The following is a 26,701-nucleotide window of genomic DNA, read 5'->3' on the forward strand; positions in this document are numbered from 1 at the left end:
AATAATAACCGTGGCCCACTAATGCGTGCGTCGAAGTGCACTTAAGAGCAAATTCCAAAAATTCAAGGTGTCTTTAGCCACCGCCTAAAAGATGAAAATGCGCAACCCTTGTAAAGCCTACTGTAATTCATTGTAATACACCGCCATCAACCTTCATCCTTTTATTCCACCTTAATCCTCCTACCCACTCTTATCGGTCTTATTCCTGCTTCATCAACCCTAACTCATCTCAATCCAACTTAATCGGCTTTAATCCTCTTTCATCCACCTCAATCCACCCTAATTCTCTTTAGTAAGCACCAATCATTGCTAATGTTTACCTTAGTCCTACTTTATGCATCGTAATCCATCTTAATCCTCTTAATCCACCGTAATACACCCTAATCTTACTTTAGCCACCTAAATCCTTCCTAATACAGCTTAATCCTTGTTCATGCACCTTAATTCACCCTGATACACACTAATTCGTCTCAATACACTCTAATCAACCTTAATCCTCCCCTTATCCACCTTAATTCAATCACTAATGGCACATTCATTAACTTTGCTAATTAGTAATCCCTTATACACGGCTGGAAATGCTTAGGGTCAGTTCTGGCCTGCGAGGGTGGCGTGATATGTTATGTTCACAACGCGACCTTCAAACAGCGATCTAAAGGCTTTCGCTTTAAAACGTTGCGGGATGTCGTGTCTAGCGAAGGACGAATCCCAAAATAAAAACGTAACGCTTCTTTATTCGACGAACGATGGCAGCGGACGGGCATACCAACGCTACGTTCGTCACAGCAGCGGAAGGTAGAAGGCCCCCTTTCTCAGCCAGCCAGCCTGTTTTTATAGCCACCGTTGGTGACGCATACCTCCGGTGACGTGGCGGTGGCGCTATGTTTTATTGACCATGCAGTCCAGCGTGCAGCTGTGTTATTAGATGATAAGAAGATGATAAGATGATGTTAGATGATAAGAAGACAGAGGGTGCGCAGGACTATGCGCGGAGTGTGTCGCCACAACTTAAAAAAAAACGCAATGCGTATTAACTAGCAACCAGCATCACAGGTATACTGTGCGCTAACGGGTTCGGGGCCTGCATTCATTGTATGACCCTTAACCCAACTAACTGTAAACTTCTTTCTTTCACCAGCGAAAAGTGCCCCGTTACATTCCTGTACACAATTGCTAACGAACCTATACAAACAGTAGCATCGTTGAAATACTTAGCCGTTACTCTGTCCAATGATCTGTCATGGCATGCACATACTACAAACATCGTATCGCCAAATAGAACTCTCGGTTTTCTGAAACGTCACCTTCGTAACGCTCCCCAACAGGTTAAATTACTAGCCTATAAGTCCCTTATCCGTTAAAAACTTGAGTATCCGTCAGCCATATGGTCACCGCCTGAAGTATGACTCGTATATGACCTTGAAGCAGTACAAAATCCTCCAGCCAGATCCGTTCACTCATATTATTCTCGCGAAGTCAGTGTTACCGCCCTCAAAGCGGAATCTGGGCTGGAAGCTTTAACCCTCCGCCAACCCATTGCAACAATTTGCCTATTCCATTAGCTTTACTATTCATCACTCAACAGTGCTCCTCACATAACAGAGCCCGCTTACATATCTCCTCGCACCGATCACAAACTGCAGGTTTCCCGTAGACGTGTGAGAACTGTTAATTTTTCAGCATCTTTTTTTTTCATCGTGCAGCCAAAGGCTATCCTCGGCCTTCCTCGCAATATCGTCGCTTTCACCGGTCCATCATCTTTTTCTGCCAATGAGACTGAGTACCTATTGTCGCAAATTTGAGTGTATTATTAAAAGTTTAAGGACACCCGCCGTCTAGGTGTACCTTTAAGGTAAATAAATGAAATGAAATGAAATTACTGACGCACACATCGACGTAAGCTGGAAATAATAGCTCCTCCACAAGCCGCTCTTTCGATTTCGAGTTAAACAGGCAACGTATCCTAACAATAGCGAGAAGTGTGATCGAGAGGCTGTGTCGTCGCTCAGAATTCTTCACAGTGGAAAACAACCTCTAGTGCTGCATATACGACTGAATAAGAACAGTTGACGACGTGCGAGGTGATGGAGTTCCACCAGAATATTAAGCATACTGAGGACAACCCCAATTTTATGCCGCAGCAAAAACGCTGGTGAGCAGGCCACAAGAATAAAAAAAAGCAACATTGGGGGAAGCTTTGATACGAGCAAAAAGAAAGACGCCTCACCTCGCAAACAACATTGTTCTTTGTCGGAACAAAGTTCTTTCGGCCAACGTTATGCAGCCACTGCTTTTTGCGCAAGCCGTCACTCTTTCCTTGTGGTATCACAAATATTGCATAAACATCTGTAGGCTTCTTGCTGCAGATACATGCGGAAAAGCACGGCATAGCGCTAGCATAGAAAAAAGGAAACACAGCGTACAACGTTCTCTACGCCAAGCTAAAGCACCGAGCCAGTCCAGCTGAGGAGAAAAATGGCGCGAAAAAAAAGAGAAAGAACACAAGCAAAACGCAAGATCCACGCGTTTCCAACGGCAACGACCCGGAGACCAATCGTCATGCAGAAAAACGAGGGCAAAACTGCTTTCCGCGGAGGGAACGAGGAAGGGGCGAGGAGGTCGGGTGGTGGCGGCAAAGTTCAAAGAGTGGCGGTACTTTCAAATTACTAAGGGACTTTATAAGCAAGCAGTAGTTATCGCCATCTACCCAGGGGATTGAAGTTACTGGTCACGCCATTGCAAGGCTTTGAGATTCGCACGTGCTGCGCACCGGTCTCGGAGGGCATGTCCAGATTGCGGAAAAATTGTTCTTGCAAAGGTGTTACGCCGAGTATGAATGGTGTGTGATGCAGCTAAATTTATGCACAGGTACCATTAGGCACTTACCCAGAGGGAGCCGAGCGACCCACCCCCCATGAAATTAAGCGGCATACCTCCCCCACTACCAGCCCACGCCACCACTCCTCCCACACACTCCGAAAGCGCCGACAAATCAATCTACTCGGTGGTCAACATTTTGCAGCCCTTTACAGCGAAACCAGTGATAGTTTTTTCGGCGTCCGTTAAATAATAAAATCTTCTTGTGGGCCGATCCCGGCGGCAGTGCAAAAAGGGTCCAAGATCAATTGCACATACTCCTGTACACTCGGCAACCTATAAATCGCCCTTCAGAATCTTCGGGGTGGGCTCACGTATGGGGAGTGCTTAACGTGAGCTGCACCTTCACCGCGTGTCGGGCCGGCATTGCACGACCTTCGGGATGGATCTACGTATGGGGAGCGCTTAACGCCTGCTTCACCCCCACCGCGGGTCGGCCCGTCATTACACTACCTTCTGGATGAACCCATGCATGAGGAGTGCTTAACGCCTGCTTCACCTCTGCCGAGAGTGGGCCCGGTATTGCAATATCTTCGGGATCAGCCTACGTATGGGGAGTTATTAATGCCTGCTTCATCTCCACCGCGGTTCGACCCGGCATCGCACTACTTACCTTCGGGATGGACCCACGTATAGGGAGCGCTTAACGCCTGCTTCTCCACCGCCACGGGCGGGCCCGGTATTGCACTCTCGTCGGGATCGGCTTACGTATGGGGAGTTCTTAATGCCTGCTTCCCATTCACCGTGGTTCAACCCGGCATTGCACTATCTTCGGGATGGACCCACGTATGGGGAGCGCTTCACGCCTGCTTCACCTCTGCTCCGGGTGGGCCCGGCATTGCAATGTTTTCAGGATCGGCTTACGTATGGGGAGTCCTTCATGCCTGCTTTACCTTCACCTCGGTTCGACCCGGCATTGAACTACCTTCGAGATGGATCCAGGTATGGGGAGCGCTTAATGCCTGCTTCACCTCCGCCGTGAGTGGGCCCGGTATTGCAATTTATTCGGGATCGGCTCACGTAGGCGGAGTTCTTAATGCCTGCTTCCGCCTCGGCCGGGGGTCGGCCCTGCATTGCACTACCTTCGTGATGGACTCATGTATGGGGAGCGCTTTACGCCTGCTTCGCCTCCGCCGTGGGTGGGCCCAGTATTGCAATATCTTCGGGATCGGCCTAGGTGTGGGGAGTTTTTATGCCTGCTTCCACCTCCGCGGGGGATCGGCCCGTTGTACCATGATCTTCGGGATAGGCCTTTGTATTGGGAGTACTTAACACCTGCTCCATCTTTGCCGCGTGTCGGCGCGATGTTGCACTGCTTTCGGGATTGGCCAAAGTATGCAGGGTGTTTCACGCCTGCTTCACCTCCGCCGAGGGTCGGCCCGGTGTTGCAGTATCTTCCGGCGGGCCCACGGCTGAGGTGAAACACTTTGCTTTTCGGCTGAGAGTGTTGACTGTCCTCAGCTTTCGCTGCCTTTCCATATTCACAAAGTGGAATGGTTGTCGAGTTTTTCACTTCTTTTGGATGGCAGTAGTTATCGGCATCTCCTGGGGTGTGGAGGCGAGTTTTCTCATCGACTCGGTGCCCGCACGATTAACTCAAGATGAATTCAGTTGTCAACATCTATTGCAGCAGGCAGGGCGTAGATTATTGGGTCATATAAAATGTTAGTTTGTTTATAATGCACAACACAATTTTTATTTAACCATCTATTCTACGATCACGCGCATTGCTGTTGCTACGTTAGTTCAGCATCTTCTTTTTTTACACTGATCCAGGGCCAGGAAAGGAACTCGGTTCTTAGTCAGCTTGCCTGTATGGTAGTGGAACGAGTTGGGGCGAAGAAAACACCAGTTCCATTTCACTTTTCCTTTTGCTTCATTATTTCCTCGAGTGACGGCTCGCCATGACGCTTGCAGATCCTCGGAACCATATATCCGCGATATGGTTCAGATAAGGTGGCGAATAAAATATTGCGCAACAGCGTCCATCATCAGGACCTGCAATTACCGTTCGACACATGAGCAATATGACTGCCGTCCGTTACGTCGTCAGGTTTTTTCTTTATTCTACAGCACTTTTCGCGCAAAATTGGCAACTGGAAACAAAAGTTGCAAGACGATGAGAAATTAAGCGATCTACTAAGAGACAAATCCAAGGCAACAGGCAAACAGGGAGGAAAAGCAAAAATTTATAGTGAAATTATTTATGGATGAACATCTTTTCATTTGAAAAGGCAGTAGAAAGAACGCCGCCGCAAGTGGAGAATAATTCCGTGTGTGTTGAATGACTCTTCGACAGTTATCAATCGAGCCGCCTGACGTAACATCCCTGCTGTGCTAATGGGGGTGTTTTCCTAACCTTCCGTGGTGGGCGCAGTACGTCTAGAACCGCAGCGGCCTGCGCTATACGTTGTTGTACTTGAATGGTGACCACGCATCGTTACGCAACTTCCCAAATAAGAACACGAGTCGGTTAGGGCACTTGGTAGAGCAGTAAAGGAGGAATTCAATAGAACTGTGGTTATTCCGAAAACTGTGATTGTCTCTATAAATCTCCCAGAGCTAATTCAACAAACGCTACTAGAAATCTTTATTTTACACTTTAGCTAATTAACTTGTTCTTGGCAGGGTTCTTCCTGCGCATATTTCATGCGCAATTCCATTTGATGTGGTTTTTGTTTACCAAGTAAAGAAGAGGTGTATATCACAGGCGTACCTGTGACATGCGCGTTATTTCAATTCCGTTTTGTGGGTTTACGCGTCTTTATGAGGAATGATCGGCATTATTCACATTTATACTAGTAAATGTACCCTCCCCCTCATTTGCGGAGAAAAGTTACCCAAGGTAACTTTTCCCCAAGGCCCAGAGTGAGTGACGTAAGCGTGACGCCCCGCCTGCGTTATGAACGGTATCAGCCGACCCTAAACGGTGGATGATAACAGCGGAACCATCACTACGAAATTGCGGCCCAGGGATGGCAGCGCTTCTGTTCCTTACTATCTTTATGGTCCTTTGATAAGTATTATACTTCTATGATTTACCACTCGCGACCGGTTGGGACCGTTGAAGAAGCGCGCAAGAAAAAGTCTAACAGGATCGTTCAATTATTCCAGGTAATGTAATCTGCAGGCGAAGTTGCAAATATCTAGGTTAACAGTGAGTTATCAAAGCTTTATTGGTTGCTTTCAGAGCTGTCGATGGGTTTCACGAACGAGTCGCAAGATCGGATTGACATCATGTAACTGAAGTATACACCTTGAAGGGCAAGCTGTCTAACTCTTAATGGTATAGGGTAATTGGATAATAATAATATTTGGGGTTTTAGGTGCCAAAACCACTTTCTGATTATGAGGCACGCCGTAGTGGAGGACTCCGTAAATTTTGACCACCTGGGGTTCTTTAACTTGCACCTAAATCTAAGCACACGGGGAGGGTAATTGGAGCTGAAATGAGTTACCCAAATCTGCTGGGGATTTAAGCGCACCAGTAATGTTTCAAGTAGAGTAGGAACATTCGTCCGTGAAATGAATACATGAGGCATACTGTTTTAAACTTGCAGAGACTGATTATGATGCACAGGTAAAAAAAAATGCTCAGATATAGACGTCACAGTACGTTAATTATTCCCTGCCAAGGTGTATGAATATAAGTTCTGAAGTATGCGCAAATAAGCTTCAGGTTGGCATTTTACAACCCCAGCATGCTGTCTCTATGTCTCGAAAGTAAAAATAAAAAGAATACTACTGCTAAGAGCTTTCCAGTCACAAAACGCAAAGGACAAGAAGAGAGGTTCGCACAACAAAGACTGGACTATCAACTGAGCTTTATTAGAAACGGCGTAGTACCAGCAAGGCCAGAAGAGCATGCGCATCACTAATCACAGAGCATGAAAAGACAAGATATGGCATCTATCGTGACTGGCCTAGAAATACAAATTCTTTTTCAAGTAGGCGCACCGAGGTTGTACTAATGCAGTCATCACCTAATAAACTGATATAGTGCGCTTCCAGGATTTCTCGCTCTTCTTTGTCCTTACCCCTAACAAGAATCGTTACATTGCCGAAAGAAAGGGTAATAGCCACATTCATTGCTATGGCGAGGAAAGTTTTCACGGTTATCGGACCCCAGGGAGGAGTGATGCTCGCGCAGGCGGTCGTTAATACATCTACCGGTTTGGCGAATGTAAAATCCTGCCTCGAGAAATGCGCGAGCCCAGACCCGAAAGCTTGCAAGGGGCAAAAAACACTACACTTACTCCCGGCTTGCCTCGCTTTTTCAGAGAATGTGGCTCTTACCCTTTGTTGAGCAATGTAACGGTTCTCGGTAGGGGTAAGGGCAAAGAAGAGCTAGAAATCCTTGAAGCGTGCTACATCAGTTTAGTAGGGGAAGACTCCATTAGTTCAACCTCGGTGCACCTACTTGAAAAAGAATTTGCATTTCCAGGTCGGTCCCGATAGATGTGATTCTTGCCTTTTTATGCTCTGTGATTAGTGTTGCTGTGGTTGTGCATGCTCTGCTGGCCTTGCTGGGACTACGTCGCTTCTAATAAAGCTCAGTGGATAGTCCTGTCGTTGTTGTGTGAACTTCTCTTCTTGTCCTGTGCGTTTTGTGACTGGTTCTTTCCTTCAACTATGTACCAACTGGCCCGGATTTCAAGCCTTCTGCTAAGAGCTTTCCTTCTGAGGGCAAACGTTTTGCTGCAGTCTGAGAAATATAGTAGTAAAGCCAACTATTTAAGTTATTGATTGCATTATAGTCATAATAATGGGCTGCAGTCAGAACACAGTATGATAATCAATCATTGCCTAAATTTTAGTGCTGAGTAGAACGTGTTGACATCATGGTTGTTTGCATAGCAATAATGCATGGTCCCATATGGGATTCCTATCCACTTCATCTGTACTGGAACACTGAATTTTGTGAGGTAGTGACTAGTTATGCAATTTCAGATTAGCTTTGTCAAGGCTGCCTTCAGAAGTTTGGCATATGGGAGGGGCGGCATGAAGAGGGTGCAGCGGAAGTCGGAACAATAATGTCGGTGAGATATGTTGTTGCAGCGAACGTATAATAAAGGTTTGCACTGGCTTACGTCGCAGCTCCACAATGTTGTCGACGAAATCTTGCGTAGTTGGTCACTTGAATGTCTATTTTAAATGTCTAGTGCAATGAATTTGTTTTCGTTTCCCGATGTGACCGTGCCTGCATCATAAGCTGGAGTGGTGGATAAGCAGTGTGGCCATGCGATTGCGAGGCAGATTGCCCCCGGATCTCTGTTCACGAAACTATCGTGTCAACCAGCTTGCTGGGACGCTCTGCAGCGGGCAACCACATTTCCGAGCCCCAAGTACGGTTCCTTAGATGCCACCGTATATGCCTGCTAAGAATTCCGCAGAAAATGCCTAAATTTGTGTGGAATATTACCTGACACGAATACACCGTCGCATGGCCAGCATACAAGTGGACACTACTCGCATTGATCCGACAATGCTACCCCTAGCACCCCTACACCTATGGGTCCACATGCCTCCACTATGAAGCCTAGCCAAATCAGACGCATGTCTATTGAAATTGTTCTACTGAATCACTATACATTCACACGCCCTTTCCCTCAAGTTTGCAAGCTCCACTCCTGGCAACCATGGCTTTCTCTTCCTGCCTGGGCTTCACTGACGCAAGCAGCATAACAGTCCAAGTAGACATCGAAGCGGTGGTGTAATTCCTTTACAACCAAACTTGCCTGGCGGACCAAACTAGACCACCTCTGCGTTAAGGAGTTTCGAAGTAACCAACAAATTTTAGAATAATGAGGTATATTTTATTTCTTTTTACATGACACTCTTTTACCATACTTGGCCTTTGCGAAAACAATCCATTAATCATCGTCTATTTACTTCATTCTGCTTCCCTACCTCCGGTCCTATTGCCGTTTAAGGCACTGAATTCTTTATCGGGCTGACACAACATGGCTGTCCTTCGTTTCCCTCAAACCTGATTTCGAGATAAACCTACATGCAAAGTCTTACTACGCAGCACAAGTCACGTCACCACCTTAGTATTGGATGGGAAGTATCGAAAAAATAGGAGACCAACGTTGAACAAAAAATATGCAGATACGGTGCCCATGTCCAGATACGGTGCTCTATTTATTCAGTCATATACACAACAGGTAGATGTAAAGTGTGTGGCACTAGAACCAAGCTAGAACACATGCTATGAGAATTCCAGGAACTAATACAAGACATTGAGTGCGAGGCCTCCGTCGACAGCCTCCGCGCGGGATGGAAGGCCACGCTGCTCAGCATGGGCCTGGAAAACCAACTCTAGGCAGATCGCCGGCGGGCCAAGGAAGCCACCGAGAGGCAAGAACTCTTGGCCGGAACCTCGGCATGTGCCGCAGCTCACTAACTCGCCGGACGAGAATCGTTCCGATTCGAAATTGATTTTTTCACTCAGTCATTGTGCGCATGCAAGAATTTGTTAGAAGCGATCTGCTCCATCCGAGAGAAGTGACACACAAACAAGGAGGGGGGAGGGGTCGATGCATACAATTCTGTTTACTTTCACCCTGACTAACGTTTAATGGCATACAGCATTAAAGCATACACTTTACTCCTTTTCCATGTGGTGCCAATTTATAAATTGTAAAATCGGGTGGATACACAGTGTGCGACTTCTATGCAGTGATATCATAAGCGTGAAGGCTATGTATGAAGCTTGTCAAAAGAATAATGACTGTAACAGCTGTAGGCATGGTGCGAGAGTCATATCTAACTGCACTTAAGCGATTGGTACTTGCTGTGTCACAGATTCGCACAGACATTATGAATAATTTACCAAGACCCTGCACACACCCACTGGAACGTAACAAATGTCTAAGTCAAATAAAAAATGTTACTCATGCACACGGTTGATTATAGTGCGTTGTTCGGCTAAAAGCTTTGTGTGCTTTAGCGATACCTATGAAGAGGCAATATATTTTCGCATTTTAGGTAGCAATCAGTTTTTCTTGCGCAGTGTAGATATACGCTTACAGGAAATACTGCATTAGTAACATTGCGTGGGTTATATAGGCATTTGATCGGGCAGGAAGAAAAAGGGGCGTGACGAGCCTTTTCCTTCGCTCTGGCTTGTGTGACTCAGCACGACGCTGCTTGACTGTGCTCCCTTCATGTGCTGCGCAATGATTTGGAGGTATGCTGGTCCATTTTCCATGAAATTATCGGGATGTCAGTTCCTATAAGATCGTTGAGAAACAACATGTAACTTTTTGGTGCAGCAATAACTACATTATGCGAATATTTCTCTTGGCGGCTCTAATTGAACTTTATTTGGTTGAATTTAAAGAAGAACTAGTTATTGGAATGGCTGGAGCGCTGCACTTATTTCTGTCGTTTTGAAGAGCAGGCGCGGACAGGTGTGGCTGCTCTGGGCTTGCTTTACTGAAAGCGGAATTCGCTGCGGAGTTTTTTTGCGCTAAATCTCTATGGCTGGCGTTTCCAAGGGCTGAGAACAAAAACAGCCAGACAACTTCTGCCTAACGAAAAGCAGCTGCGGCCAAAGCGCTGCACTCAAGCAAACAAGTACATTTCATAAAGCACGTCTACCACAGGTGCATTGTCGGCGGCCAGCATATGTAAGGTACAACATGTAGGGAAATATCACTGCAACGAAAGCGCAGTTGCTTTCCGCTAAATCCCTATGAGTGCGGTTTCCAAGGGCTGAGTACCGTAGCGAGAAGCAGCTGTGGGCGAAACGCTGCCCTCAAGCAAACAAATACATTCCATTTACCATGTCAACTCGGTGCATTCCATTTACCATGTCAACTCGGTGTTTTTGTCTCGGTGCTTTGTATCCGTCATGCCCTCAAATGCTGAACTCGCGAAGCGTCTTGATGCGCTAGAAAGCGTTCTGCATGGAAAACTGGCTACGGTGGCTCAACAAGTTCTGGCGAGCGTTAAATTGAAGATGGCCACTGAACCAGAAACGTTTGTTGGTAACTTCAAGAAAGACTTGGAGGAATTGCAGGGGAGCCTGGCTTACTTAAATGAAACTGTTGAGGAACTGAAGTCTGAGAACGAGAAACTGAAGATTACGAACTTGGCACTTACAATTAGAAACGCAGCCTTGGAACAGAAAGTAAGTGAGCTAGAGCAATACTCACGCAAAAATAATGTTGAACTAAAGGGTGTACCCTGCACTCAAGGCGAAGACTGTGTGGCGATTCTTCAGGCTGTCGGAAGTAAAATTGACTGCCCGGTATCGAGAGACGACATCGAAATTGCCCATCGAGTGCCATCTGTCTCAAGCACGAAAAATTTAATTGCAAGGTTCACCTCGAGGGCAAAGAAAGCAGAATTCGTAAGCAAGGCGCGGAAGGCGCGTCTACAGACTCGCGACATAGGCTTTCATGGAACTGAGTCTAAGCTGATTTACGTCAACGACCATCTGACACAGGAAAACAAAAAGATATTTTCGAAAGCTCTATCTTTGAAAAAAGAAAATCACTGGCAGTTCCTATGGACTGATGACTGCCTAATCAAGGCGCGGAAGAACACAGACAGCAGGGTTTTTCGAATTCGAAACGAGGCAGATCTCGCGATTTTCACTAACCATGCGTAATAGCACTTCACTTTTTCTAACATGGCTTACGTTGAATCAAACGAACTGGCATCGTTGTTGTCAAATCCCAGCTGCTCAGCTATCCATTTCAATGCAAGAAGTCTAAAAAAACACTATGACGAGTTTCACCTGCTGTTATCATCGATCAATATTTCGTTTTCACTGGTTTGTGTAACAGAGACATGGTTAAGCGATAGCGATAAGAATTTGTTTTCATTTCCATCATACACTCCGGAATATTGTCATCGCGTGTCATCCAATCACGGTGGTTCCGCAATCTTTATTTCACAAGATATAGAGTATAAAAGCCGGCTAGATTTAAATCTTAGTATGCCCGATTGCGAAGCAGTATGGATCGAAATCAATAATTCATGTTTCAGTACCGGTGAAAAAAGCACTGTATTTGGCTGCATCTACCGATCACCCAGCTCTAGTATAAACACGTTTTGCTGCGCTCTAGATAAAATTTTTCACACTGTTTCGAATGAAAACAAGAACATGGTTATCATGGGAGACATAAACATCAATCTTCTGGATGAGAACTGCGCTTACAGCAGAGAATACATTAGCATCTGTCATGGATACGGTATCGAGTCATTGTTACAACTACCCACTAGGTGCGTCTCTAACTCGACTACTCTCATCGATCATGCACTAACAAACCTGATTTATCCCCCTAAAGCTTTTATCGTACGAAGCAACATAACCGACCACTTTCCGATTGTGCTCTGTTTTCCACGTCTTAATCACGCCATCGAAACTCTGTACACTAAACCCAGGTTTGACAAAGAACATTTCATAGAGCTAGTTAACAGTTCAGATTGGTCGCGCGTAACATCATTAAATGACGCTGAAGCCTCTTATACTGAGTTATCTGGCACAATTAAAACTTGTATATCCTCAGCAACAACAATAGTTAAGTGCCGTAAACATTTTGCCTCCCCATCAAACCCTTGGCTTTCACCAGGATTGTTGAAGAGCATGCGCAGGAAAGAAAATCTGTATCGTAAATGCAAAAATAGACCATTTAACCAATCTCTTAAGTTTCGGTACAAGAAGTTTTGCACCTTACTGACATATCTACTAAAACAAGCAAAGAAAACTTACTATGAAAATGTAATAAATGAAACCGGGAACGATTCCCGGAAACAATGGCAGATACTTAATGCGTTTCTGAATAAGAATACTACTAGGAATAGAATAACGAAAATTCAAGAAAAAGACTGTACACTTACAAACCCTGAAGATATTGCATGCGCATTCAGCAACTTTTTTTGGGAATGTGCCTGATATCCCTGGGGGTAATGACACTCACATGCCACGCTTGACACAACAATCATTTTATCTCTTCCCAACTACACCCAGTGAAGTTCGAGCAACAATTATGAATCTTAAAAATTGCAGTCCTGGTTTAGATTCCATATGCTCGTATCATATCAAAGAAATTGTTGACAGCATATGTGAAGCTTGCAGTCACGTTGTCAATTTAATCTTTAAAACTGCCATTTTTCCTAGTGACTTCAAAAAGTCAAAAATAATTCCTGTGCACAAAAAAGGAGACGTCACCTTACTAGCAAACTACAGGCCCATATCCATCTTGCCGTGTTTCAGTAAAGTAATAGAAAAACTATTAGTACAGCGCCTATCTAATTACTTGGATAAGTTCCAATTATTAACACCAAGACAGTTTGGTTTTCGTGCTGGATATTCTACTAACCTAGCTTTAATCACCCTCACTGACAAGATCAAAGCGGAAATTGATGGGGGCAGATTCGTAGGATCTGTATTTATCGACTACTCGAAATCATTCGATTCCATTAATCACAACATTCTTTTTACTAAACTCGGCGCATATGGCATAACAGGTCCATCTTTGGAACTACTGCGCAGCTATTTATACGACAGACAGCAACAGGTTTGCATTTCAGGAGTGCTGTCTGACACAAAAATAATTAACACTGGCGTTCCACAGGGGTCCATACTCGGTCCCCTCTTATTTCTAATCTTCATTAATGATTTCCCAAACTGCCTAACTTCTACAGAATGTCTTTTGTACGCGGACGACACCACTATTTACGCCTCACATAACGACATCTTTACGCTAACTGAGCTTTTAAATGATGAACTAAATAATGTCAGTAGTTGGTGTAAAAAAAATAAATTGCTAATTAACCCCCAGAAAACAAAGTTTGTGGTTTTTAGTTCACACAGTAAACCTCGACATAACCTTCTACCACTGTACATAGCTTCTCACCCAATATTTCCATCTAATGAGTGCTCATTTTTAGGTATTCAATTAGACTACTTCCTAAAATTTAATTTGCATGTCAACTTCATAAAAAAGAAAGCTGCCTATGGAATCAGGGTGCTTTTAAAGGCCAGACAGTACTTTCAAAAGCACACTCTCCTGACACTGTATTATGCCTTCATTTATAGCCATTTAAATTACTGCATTAGTTCTTGGGGTCTTACATATCGCTGTCATATAGCTCCCTTGCAGCACATCCAAAATAACGCTGTCCGTATCATCGCTTCAGCTCCTTATAACGCTCATGTTACCCCCATCTTCACTGAGTTACGTATCCTGACAATAAATAAAATTATCTGGTACAACCACAGCATCGTTATTCTTCTTCATAACCCACAATTACATTATGTCATTGGCAGGAATAGTCTTGCTAATCCTAACACTACCAGGTTCTCTTTACAAAATAACCTTTTACTTCCAAAATCGCGCAGCAACTATGGCAAACTAACTGTTGGTTTTGCTAGTGTGAAAATGTGGAATAATTTACCTACGCACGTGAAATCCTCACCTACATTATCATCCTACCAACGTTCACTGAGAGCTTATATTAATACCCTGTAAACTGTATCTATTCTTTGAAGCATGTTTATGTTGCTTATTGATGTAATTTATTTTATGTTGTGATGTGTTGCCATATGTTATATTACTTTAACACTGTAGAAATTGTGTAATTCATTCTTTGTTTATAACCGCAACTGACGCCTTTTTATTTATATATTATTATGTAACTAAGAACAAGAGGTCCCGCTGCAGTTTATAACTGTGGGACCTCTTTCTGTATAACTTCTACTGCATATATGTACCACTAATGAATGAAGCAATAAACTTGAAACTTGAACTTGAACGTGCGCCAATTCCGTTCGGCCAGCATATGAGCGTTATAACAAGCTGTCAAATATCACAGCTAAAAACGCAATCAGCAGGTGTAGTGAAACTGCTAGTAGGCATATATTGAGCGTGCAATAAGTCCGTTACGAACCTCAAAGTTTCGCGATTTTAGTAGCATTATTGGGTGAGTTATTTCAAGTTCAATATGATGTCAGTAATGGGCTAATCAGGGAAAAAAACTATGCTGCCCACACAATAAATTATATAAACATAAAGGCGCACATATATCACGAAACATCAAATGGAATGCCCACACAGAATACGTTACCAATAACGCTAATCGCATGTTAGGGTACTTACGTCGCAACTTCTCTTCTGCTCCATAGCCTTTAAAACTCGTACTTTATAAATTACTAATACGGCCTAAACTTGAATACGCGTCATCTATTTGGGACCTTGAGTATGAAAATCTTTACCTTCTCTCGAACTTATACAATATAACTCCGTTCACTTCTTCTTTTCAGATTACAACCGTACCACAACATAGGGGAAATTACTTGTGCTTAATAAATGAAAACGAAGAAACGATAAAAAAATGGAAATTAAAGTGGATGAAAAAACAACTTGCCGCAGGTGGGAACCAAACCCACAACCTTCAAATTTTGCGTGCGATGCTCTACCAATTGAGCTATCGCGGCGCCGTTTTGCCATCCACTTTCATGGGTATTTATGCGCCGTAGTAGAACCCTGGAGTGTTAGCCAGTTCCACCACTCACAGGCCTTGGCAGCGGAGGTGCAACGTCTTTTTTGCCGCAGGCTTCACGAGAGCGTGATCATTTAGTGTGAAGGCAACTGGTCAATAAACCCACATTAGTCTAATAAAACCCCACACCCTCACGTATCGCCCGCGGGCAGCCTGTGTTCAGTTTCCGGATAGTGGACACAACCACGCAAGTCTTTCTGCGATGCAACGCATCAAGCCACCTTGACCCCTTGCTATGAAGGCCCCCTTGGTGTGGTTTCGTATTGAGGTCCAACGTGTTGAGAGAGACTTGGTGCCGATTATAAATACCCTAACAGATATGGGGCGCACTTCCAAGTTTATTTTGCGCGAAGGTTCGTTGTATCGTCCTAATTGGTTCAATAAGGAACACGAACGCTTCCTTGTGGGCATTCGAAATTTTTTTGTCATTCATGATACACCCGTAGGAGACCACGTGGGATATCCAACCATCTTACGTCAGGCACAGCAGCGGTTTTCGTGGCCAAGAATGCACAGAAATGCGCGTTTGATATCTTACAGGCTGTGATGTGTGCCAACGCCGCAAACGGTGTCCCGCGCGTCCACCTTGATATCTTACCCCTTATCATGACACCTGAAACAATTTTTCACACTGGTAATCCATCATATCGGGACTTGTCCAAGAACGTGGGTAACCGATTTATTTTACTTGCTGTGGACCGTATGTCAAAGTTCACAGAGGTTGCTGCCATGCCTTCGCTCGCCGCCAGCTGTGTCATTAAAATTCTTACGATACCGCTTCGAATGGAGACACGGCCTCCTTAAGAAGCTGATCTCCGTCAGGTCAACCACGTTCCGTAGTCGCGAACTTCGCACTTATCTACAACTAGCTTGACTTGAGCACCCCTTTTCATCAGCGTACCACCCACAAGTGAATGGCCTGACAGAGAGGTCGAAGCAGACTATCCGATCTCAACTCACACCGTATTGCCTGAACAGCCTGAACGCTATTACTTATTTCCGTGAAATGAGCGATCATAAAGTCATTGATGCATGCTTTAACTTCACTCCAATAACAAAAGCAACTTGCCAAAAAACAATTTCTCTCTACAACAAAGGAAACTATGAGGCCTTCAACGCGGAATTGGAGGCCTTTTTTCCATCATATCAGGGGTCATTTGACGAACAAGACATCCACACAAATTGGTCAATGTTTAAACATAAAATGAATGAATTGACTAATAAATATATTCCCAATTGCAGCTTCCGCGCTAACCACCACAAGCCATGGTTCACCAAGACTCTGGGAAGATTAGAAAATAAAAAGGAACGCCTTTTCCGTAGTGCTAAACTGAGCAGAACAGACTGCGCATAGGAAAAATATTACGCTGCTGAAGAGGCGTATTTGGTCGCAGTAAAAAACGCTAAACGTTCCTTTTACCACATCGATTCGCCAAACATACTTACTGATAACCCGACTAAATTCTGGCAGCTTTTAAACCCCCAATCTTCGCGCGTTCTTACCCTGACTGACGATTCTGGACGTGTTATTTCAGACGTTGAGTGCGCTAACATATTTAATTCTGCCTTCGCATCTGTATTCACTAAAGAACAAAAACCGCCACCCCTCATGACAGCCAGTGACCCCACAATTGTAATGCCAGCCATTACGTTCTCAGAAACCGGCATATCCCTTCTTATAGATAAATTAAAACTTTCTTCATCTACCGGCATTGACGAAATCAACACAAAGGTCCTGAAAAACTCTCCACACGTCTGCCAAGTTTATGTGCTTGCTATTTTCGCAGTCAATTTCTGCAGGTATTATACCCCACGACTGGAAAGTGGGGAAGGTCGCCCCAGTCCACAAGTCGGGTAAAAAAGATTCATCACTTAACTACCACCCCATATCACTTACCAGCATACCCTGCAAGCTCATGGAACACGTCATTTACTCTTTAACAATGCAGTTTCTGGACTCAAATAATTTCTTTCATTCATCACAGCATGGATTTCGTAAAGGTTACTCCTGTGAGACTCAACTAGCCATTTTCGTTCACGACCTGCATGCCAATCTTGACGCTAATCTCCAAACTGACGCAATCTTCCTCGACTTTGCTAAGGCATTTGACAAGGTACCACATAACCGCCTATTTCTGAAACTTTCCAGCCTAAACATGCATTGTGACATACTAGCATGGATAAAAGAATTCTGGACTCACCGCTCCCAATCAGTCGTCATTAATAAACAAATGTCTAACTTACTACCAGTTCCCTCAGGGGTGCCCCAAAGATCCGTCCTCGGGCCTCTTTTGTTTTTAATTTATATTAGCGACCTACGTCAGAAATTAGATTGCCATATTCGCATGTTTGCCGACGATTGCGCTATTTACAAAAAAGTTACTGACACCTTTAACCAACAATCCCTACAAAATAACCTAAATCTGGTATAAAACTGGTGCAACGACTGGCTAATGGCACTTAATATAAACAAATGCAAATATATATCTTTCCACCACCACAGTAATCCTCTCTTGTTTCCCTACACTATCTCTAACGTTGCTATCGACCTTACCCAATTATATAAATATCTCGGTGTTCATCTTAGTCATGATCTTACGTGGAATAGCCATATCCGATTATTATTTCATATGCTAACAAAACGCTTCGCTTCTTAAAGCGTCATCTCCACTCTGCCCCCCTACATGTTAAGCTACTCGCATACAAATCACTAGTTCGACTAAAATTAGAATACGCATCGCCCATCTGGTCCCCGAAACAAGTATACCTTGCTAATTCACTTGAATCAGTTCAAAACAGGGCAACTAGATTCATTCATTCCACGCACTCTTTTGATATCAGCATATCATCTTTGAAATCGCAGTCCAACCTACCTACTCTTGCACTTCGTCGCCACATTTCTAGTTTGGGCTTATTTCATAAATTCTTTTATTCCGAGGTATCACAGGAACCCTACATCTGCCCCTCCCCCAAGTTTCTCTCTTCGCACCGGACATCAGCAGCAGGTGTCTCGACCACGAGCACACACAAAAACTTTTGCTTCGTCATTCTTCCCCCGGACTGCTTGCGACTGGAACGACCTTACCCAAGAACTTGCTGCCATCACATGCCCATCTATGTTCCTTAACCAAATTACGCGTGCGCTTGCATCCCAATAATCATTTTTGTTTGTATAACTCGTTCAACATTTTTCTGTTTACTGTTGTTAACCTATATGTGTCCCACCCCTTATGTAATACCCTCACATGAGGATCTTTAAGGAAATAAAGTGAAGTGAAAGTGAAGTATTGTAAAAACAAGTCAAGTGAAGACGATTTGGAAGAGCACCTTCAAGTGGTTGTATACACAGTTCACGCGGCATTACAGAGCTTCGCAGGCACCTCCCATAGCAAGATTGTGTACTGCCAGCTTCCAACAATGGGCGCAACGCTGAGCTTGGCCATGCCTGTAAAAGGTTCAATTGCACGTCTGTCGCTATGTCACAACATCTGAACAGATGCGCGCTAGAGGAGGGTGCATGCCCAACAGGCGTAGAAACGGTACTACGACCACCGCCGCCACCGTCTAAAGCCGGAATACACTATCGCCGACGAGCTGCGACTGCCACGAGGTGCTCTGTCATTTAAAAAATATTAGGCGCAAGGTCCACAGGACTCATCATTATTACCGCACGCTTGGGTGCGAACGCTTGGCTTGTGCGGACTTGTGTGGTGCTCGGCGTCTAACTAATACACAGAAAGGAGAAAGTGAAAGAACTTTCCGTGCATCTGACGTGCATGAACGACTGTGTCCGTCTGTGAAACAAAAGTGTTGCGATGTGTTTTTCTTTTAGTGGCACACCATTCGCAGCGTGGACGAGTATAAAGATGACCGAGCGGACCGCGAACTGGTGTGCACGGCGAGCGCAAAGAAGCAAAGGAAGACGAGGCAGAATAGAACAGCCAGCCCGGTACACGGGTGTTTTCGATGTTTCTGCTTTATAGTATATACCCAGTAGAAAAAGACAACATGAATTCCTGTCGCAAATACAGAAGTTTCTGTTGTACGAGAGAAGTTCCTGATGTTTCTCTAATTGCGACAGACATTTCTGACGTTCTGACAGAAATTCTAATGCCGCAACAGAATCATTCCGTCGCGAAGACCAAGGGTTCTGAAGTCGCAACAGAAACGTTCTGTCGCGACAACAAGAGTTCTGAAGTAGTGGCATCAGCTTTCTGTCGTGACAGCGATTCTCACGTTGCGACAGCAATTCTGACGTCCCAACAAAAACATTTGGTCGCGACGGCCAAGAGCTCTGAAGTCGCAACAAAACATTCTGTCGCGACAACAAGTGTTTATGAAGTCGCAAAAACAACTTTCTATCGCAACAGTAATTCTGACGCCGCAACAGGAACTCTCTGTAGGGACTGCACATTTTCTGTCGTGGCGTTAGAAATGTGCCGCTTTCTGTCGAAGCGACATAATTTCTGACGCCGCGACAGAAGTGCTTTCCGTCGTGATGCTTTGAAATTGCATGTCAGTTTCGCATCGGTGGTGTACACTGTACTTTTCTGTTGCGCGGAATTCAATCGTGCCTCTCTGAAGCCGCAATGCTGACACCACCGATACCCATATTAAAGTCGATATGGCCAATTGTTATAATTGTGCCGTGACGACGAAGCACCAGCAGCAACTGACCGACCTCCTCAATATCGACAGCTGAACAAAATCATATTATCTGCGGGAATAGCTGCGTATCAGTTTTGTTTTATTTGGTAAGATGTGGCACACATGCCTGTGGACTTACATGTGCCGTTACACTGACGCATTAGTTAATTTGCCAGAAATATTGCACAACCTGTTGCGAAGCGAAAGAGAAGTTTTGAGTTGTTATACAAAGTTGCGTCAAAAGCTGTCTCGCTCGGGTCTCATTATTCTGGTACAGCGCTGCCATGAGAAGCTGCAGTATGCTGTTAGAGTGAACACTCATCCACCAATGTTTATGCAGCTAATTTGCATTGAACACACAAATTATATGCCCACTCAAAAGCGTAAAGAGCGAGAAACAACTCTTCGAAAATGCAGTAACAACCCTAACAGCGTCTCCGGTCGCCATTGTATATTTCTGAATCTCTTACTTAATATGAATATCGTACAGCAAAATCGATGTTCCAGCACTCCACGATAAACCTGTCTATGATAACAACAGTTTTGCTCTTCTAGAGATGGGGCAGTTGGCGCGGTGGAGTGAAAGCGCATTATCGCTCTGAAAATGCAAATGAAAACATCAACGCAGACAGAGATTCTTACTGTTGACATAGCCAAAATGTACACATAGACACAAGAAGAAGACGGCGTTCCGAACCATCGCGTTTTTCATGTTCTCCGCTTTAAAGGATTTATCGGCCCCTGGCCGAGGTGCTGCTCTGGCTTTAGCCAGAAGCAATGACTTCCGTGTCGTGCTACCGCGTCTTCCTACCAGTAAGCTAGTTATAGACTCCGTTTTCCTGCACGCTGATTTAAGTGGTCGACCATACTGAACCCAAGAGCCAGAGACGCCCTTCGGAACGTTAGACCTGAAGGAAATAGGTTCCATCGGTCAATTTTAGATCTTGCACGTGTGGATGGTGACGTGCACATCAGGGATGACAAAATCAAAGCCAGTCACATGCGTGGAGTTAACAGTGAAAAGTAGACGCTGCGTCGTGATTGATCCTGAGCCCACGGAATTTAAAATGAAGCGTTTTTTTTTGCTTCCTGAGCGTTTGGAAGACGACTACTTTCGAGATGTGCTCCAGGCTTACGGGAAATTGAAGTCTATATCAGCACAAAGCTGGAGAGTAACGGAGATGGAACAAATGCGTACGCTAAATCGTGACCTGGTGTTGACTCTTGCCGATGAAGTCAGCGCCGAAGACTTTCCATATCTACTACCTCTTCGTGGAGTGCAGAGGCTTGTCCTAATTTCAGCCCGGCCCTGATTTGTCTGCGCTGCAACAAGGTAGGGCACATTCTCCGAAACTGCAGAAGCCAACATTGTGAAGCCTGCCGGCGCTTTGATCACACAGCTGAAGAATGTGTCGTAACATGCGCCGATTAGTTATGACAAAGAACAAGGCATGTGGATGATATCTTGCATGATCACATAATGAATATTACGGATGTTCTCGACGCGGCTGGAGACGTTCTCTCTTACGCGGAGACAAGATGTGTCAGTAAAGCACAGCTGGTCTCCGCGGAAGACAATGGCCAATGTTATGGACAATGTTACAATGGACAATGTTAAAGACAATGGCTCGCAGAACTGTCCGTAAAAAAGGAAAGTAGGGAGGTGAAAGATGGCCGATCCAAGCAACAACCCAATGAAGCATCCGCTACCACGCTGCCAGTTGCTATCCACCAAGCGAAAGAGGGAGCCGCAGATGACTCATTTGATACACTCAAGCATCGCAACACGTGCGCTATGTTGGCGGAGGACAGACGAACTAGCGCGGACACTTCGATTCCGAAGCGCCGTGCTACTAGCAGATCCGAATGAAGCACGGACAGCGAGACGACCACAAGAAAAGGACGTCGCCGCAAAACATCGAAACACTAAGGAGAATGTGGATGATCACGGTCCAGAAGGCCTCGGGGGGGGGGGGGGGGGGTGATTCAGAGGGAGCCTCACCGTTGCCCTCCAGGACCAATCACATATGTCATCATCATCATCATCATCATCATCATCGTCGTCGTCGTCGTCTTCAGCCTGGTTACGCCCACTACAAGGCAAAGGCCCTCCCATGCTTCTCCAACTACCCTGGTCATGTACTAAGTGTGCCCATGTGGCCAGATGCAGCGGTGGCGTAGAGGTAGAACATTCGCCTCGCGTGCAAGAGGACCGTGGTTCGAATCCCGGTGCCGCGCAGTTTTGCACCGGACTAGAAAAATCCCATATGAATAAAACGATCACATAGATAATTAGGTCCAAATATTTGGTAGTCGCCATGGCCCTGTCCCAGCAATTTCTATTCGCAACTTTGAACGTACGCCGCCTTATATCTTTGCAGAAACAAGCGCAACTTCGCCGACTTTTGTCTAGGAAGCGTCTAGACTTCGTCGCCGTGCAGGAGACGAAGATTGAGAGTGATGACGAGACAGGAAGGACTTTGCACCCTTTTATGCCTGATTATAACGTTTGCGTTTCACACGCTCTTGTTTCATCAGCGGGCTGTTCCGGTTTCTGAAAAAGAGCCTACTTTGTTCAGCAGTTAGTTACCATAACGATACTGACGGTGGATATATATGTTGTCATTTTGTGATGCAGCGTGTGCCATGGCGAATATTCAACGTCTATGCATTTAATGACGCTGAAAAACAAATTCCTTTATTGGATATGGTGCCTAGTCTATTGGACTGTGATCGTTGCATTGTTTTAAGGGGATATTTCAATTGTGTATGTGATCCGAGCGATCAAAGCGGCATTAACACTCAGCGGGAGAGGAGTGGTAAAGTTCTGTCTAACATAATAGAAAATGGAGGGCTTATTAATATAGGAATGTCGGGACAGGGCACTCGCTCTCATACACGAATTCAAGGTCGCTCCTATGCCCACCTTGGTCGAATTTATGTTTCTTCATCACTGCTCTCCCGAGGACTGTCCTTGATTACTATCCCAGTTTCGTTCTCTCATAATTTTATGGTTATCGCAAAGATTGGTGAAAATCTTTACCTAATTTCCAACCAGAGTGGGAACTCTGGAAGCTTAGCTCTGACCTCCTAAATGAGGAGGGGGAGGACTAAACTTTTAATGTTTCTCCTAAATGACCAGCAATTTATTAATCGCGTGCGCATGACGCCAACAAATTCTCTTTCTACTGACTTGCCCTTATTAGCTGCTTGGGAACTCTTTAAATAAGATGTTCGTACAGCAGCTATAGAAATCGGATCGGTGAAACCATTCTGTAGAAAGAATGAATGAAAATGCTTTTTAAGAGCCTATGTAGCCTTAATGAGATGGAATGCGAAATGCCAGGCACTTACATTGTTGCCATAGAAAATCTTAAATGTGAGTTACAAAAGTATGATGCACTACGTTACAGAGGTGCGCGAATTCGATCTCGGAATTGGCAGGCTCTGCAGTCTGAGCAGCGAAAACGTCAAGCTTCATTTGGCAAGCGACGTCACGCTATTTCCAAAGTAATTCCGGAAATACACTTAAAAGGCAGTCTTCTAACGAATACGAATGACATAAGCTCTCAGTTCGACACTTACTACATTGTGTTGTTCACTGCCCCTCCGGACGATCACGATGCAAAAGTTTTAGAGAGTTTTGTATCTCTTGTAGAACCGTTACAGGATGGTGACTGTGCATTCATCAGTGGTAGCCTTACGATCCAAGAAATTCAACTAGCTATTGACCAGCTACCTTTGTTGAAAACAGCTAGCCCCGATGCACTTTCAAGTGAATTTTACAAAGCTTCAAAATCAATTATCAGTCCCATATTACTTGACATTTTTATTAGATGTTTAGAGGTGGACCCCCTTCCGAAATATTTTTGCATAACCCACACAATTTTAATTCCCAAAAAATGAGATAAAGAGAAACTGCGTTCTGTTGAAAGCTACCAACCAATCACGCTGTGAAACGTGGGTGAAAATTTTTGCGAAAGCATTATCTAATAGATTACAATTTGCGATGTCAATTCTAATAGGTTCCCGTCAGACCTGTGGAATTAGGGGCCGATCCATTCAAACCAACATTCATATCACCCGTACACTTCTTCAATACTGTTATGGTTCCACTGAGCAACTTGCAATGCTCCAGGTACACCTTGCTAATAAAGCCTTTGGTCGTGTCAGTAACTCCTATTTATTTTCTCTTCTGGAGCTTGCAAGTGTTGGCTCCATTGTGCTTAAAGGCGTTAGGCTTTTCTACACCAGTTGTACTACTCGTTTAATTATTAATGACAGACTCTCCGAACCCATTTCTCTTTGCTCATCAGTCAAACAAGGATCCCGATGTTCCCACTACTATTCGCCCTTTACTGATACCGCTTTGCTTAAGAGTAATTCAGCCAAGTTGCATCCATGGCTTCAATATACTGGGTAATGAAGTAAAAGTCTTAGCTTATGCAGATGATCTAGAGTTATTCGGCACGGATAAGTCCGGAGTTGAAAAGTTAGCATTCACAATAGAAGAATTTGCGAGCATATCAGAAGCACGAATGAACTGCTCGAAAAGTTTAGGCTTATGATTTGCTCATCGTGCTATACACCAGAACAGTTTGCAGGCGTTAAGTGGACTGATGTCCCGCCAAAGTATCTTGGCGTGCCACGAAACGCATATAAATTAAGCCCACACTACTGGAAAGAACGGGTTCCGGCCCTGGAAAGTTACGCTCAGACATTCGTTCCACAACAGCTTTCTATTTTGGGGAAGTCGAAGCCTGTAATATGTTCTTGGCTACAGACATTTATATGTATTGCAAGTTATTTATTGTGCTAGGCTATACATCCAACGCTTTTACTGAATCTTTGCAACCTCCGTTTTGTGTTCAACTATTGGTCCCATGCTCCGACAGAATATTTTTAGGCCTGTTACTGTATGTGGGCAGGGCTTAGTACATCTTTATGTGCGGCAAATATTCTCTCATTTCTTTTTTCTTTTTCTCTTTTTTCGACACACGTCGCATCTTATAATTCCGTCATACATGCAAGTAGCACTTGTCAATGGGTTATCTGATTTAGTAGTTTCTCCAAATTTTTCTTCGCGTTTACGCTTGGTGGGGGGGGGGGGGCTCGTGCAATATGTTTACTGAGCGGTTCGTTTCCTGAAAGTGCGGTTTTTCACTGAATACTTGTACTTTGTGTCTCGTAAAATGTTATTCGAAGATTTACTGTCCAAGCTATCTCCGCCTCCGTTTTACAGATCACTATACATTAAATGGCCAGGCCACGATGTACTAAAGCGAGTTTGCAATATGTACTTATCCCCTTGCTGCAAAACATTCTTTTGTAAACTTCATAGATAAATCATACCGTTAAAAAAATAGCTGCAAAAAAGGGTTTCTTTGTCTCTCCTGTCAACTTTAGCCTTTGTGATGTACCAGAGACAACTGAACATTGTTTTGTTAGAAGCACCGATGCCATCTTATTTTGATATGTCCTCCAACGGACATTAAAAAATGACTTGGAGACTAACGCTCATATTGTGCGATACCTGCTGCCAACCTCTGATAATAGTACAGCTTTTGATATGTTTTTTCTCATGGGAATGCTCAGTTTGTGGAAAACGCCAATGATGGACCGAAACGCCGAAACGGCGCCACATACAAGGTTAGATTTTATCCAAATGACACTACACCTAAAACGTCTTTATGATGTACTCGATATAAAACCGGACTGGTACCCTATCTTGGTGAGGTGCTTATCCTTACCACCCTTTTAAAGTGAAGCCAACTTTTGAACTCGCTATATGAACGCTACCTTTTCTCTGTGCGACTTTCATTGTGCCCTCCATTCTCTAACAATGCAAGACTGGTGAATGTCGGATTGAATGCTACTGTAATAAATATCACGAAAGAAAGAAGAAAATCGGCGTGGTGCTGTAGTAAGGTGCTGGGCTCGGGATCGTCAAGTCAGAAGTTCGAATCCCCGGCGGAGAAGTTTTTTTTTATATTTTTTTGTACTAACAAGTTTACATAGCTCTAAAGATGTCTCTGTCTATTTTTAATTAAATATTGATCAAGAACTAGAGAAATTTCGATTACAAGATGTCACCCTACAGTCAACAGGACGACAAACACAAGTACATAAACATGGCTGTTGAGCTTGTCAAGAGGGTTTACTTATATATATATATATATATATATATATATATATATATATATATATATATATATATATATATATATATATATATATATATATATTGTAATGGGTGCCCTGAAAAGTTCCGAGGGTAACGTCTATTCGTAACCGAGGAGGCAGGTGACGCAGAGCAGGAACAGCTGGTTGCCCGAACGGCCCACACTCGTGCTAAGCACTGGCGATCCGGCTGGCCCACTGGTTGCACACCAGGCATGGAAGAGACGATCTGGCTGGCCTTGTTCTTGTGCTCTTCTTCTTCAATACAATTACCTCCAGTGCAAACGCGGAGCCATCCTGGTGACTTAAGACGTGGAGACGAGCGGGTCATAGAATTGTTTCAGGCGGCGAACGCGAACAACATCCCGTCCACGGTGGTGCTTGTCGGATGTCTATGCAAGCGGCTCTATGACATAGTTGACCGGAGAAGTGCGTTCGACGATGCTGTATGGTCCATCATACTGCGACAGAAGTTTTG

The 26,701-nt window shown here is 44.4% G+C and overlaps 1 long non-coding RNA gene across 1 annotated transcript in view; it reads right to left on the minus strand.

The window, feature by feature from the left end:
* LOC135918797 (uncharacterized) overlaps positions 1-15,116 on the minus strand; it is a 28,218-nt gene extending 13,102 nt beyond the window's left edge. The window contains exon 1 of the long non-coding RNA XR_010569772.2: positions 14,994-15,116. This is a non-coding gene — a long non-coding RNA (uncharacterized lncRNA). The remainder of the gene's footprint in view (positions 1-14,993) is intronic.
* Between the last annotated feature and the right edge of the window lie 11,585 nt (positions 15,117-26,701).

The sequence above is a fragment of the Dermacentor albipictus genome, chromosome 2 (genome assembly GCF_038994185.2).
Source record: "Dermacentor albipictus isolate Rhodes 1998 colony chromosome 2, USDA_Dalb.pri_finalv2, whole genome shotgun sequence".
Classification (NCBI taxonomy): Eukaryota; Metazoa; Arthropoda; class Arachnida; order Ixodida; family Ixodidae; genus Dermacentor; species Dermacentor albipictus.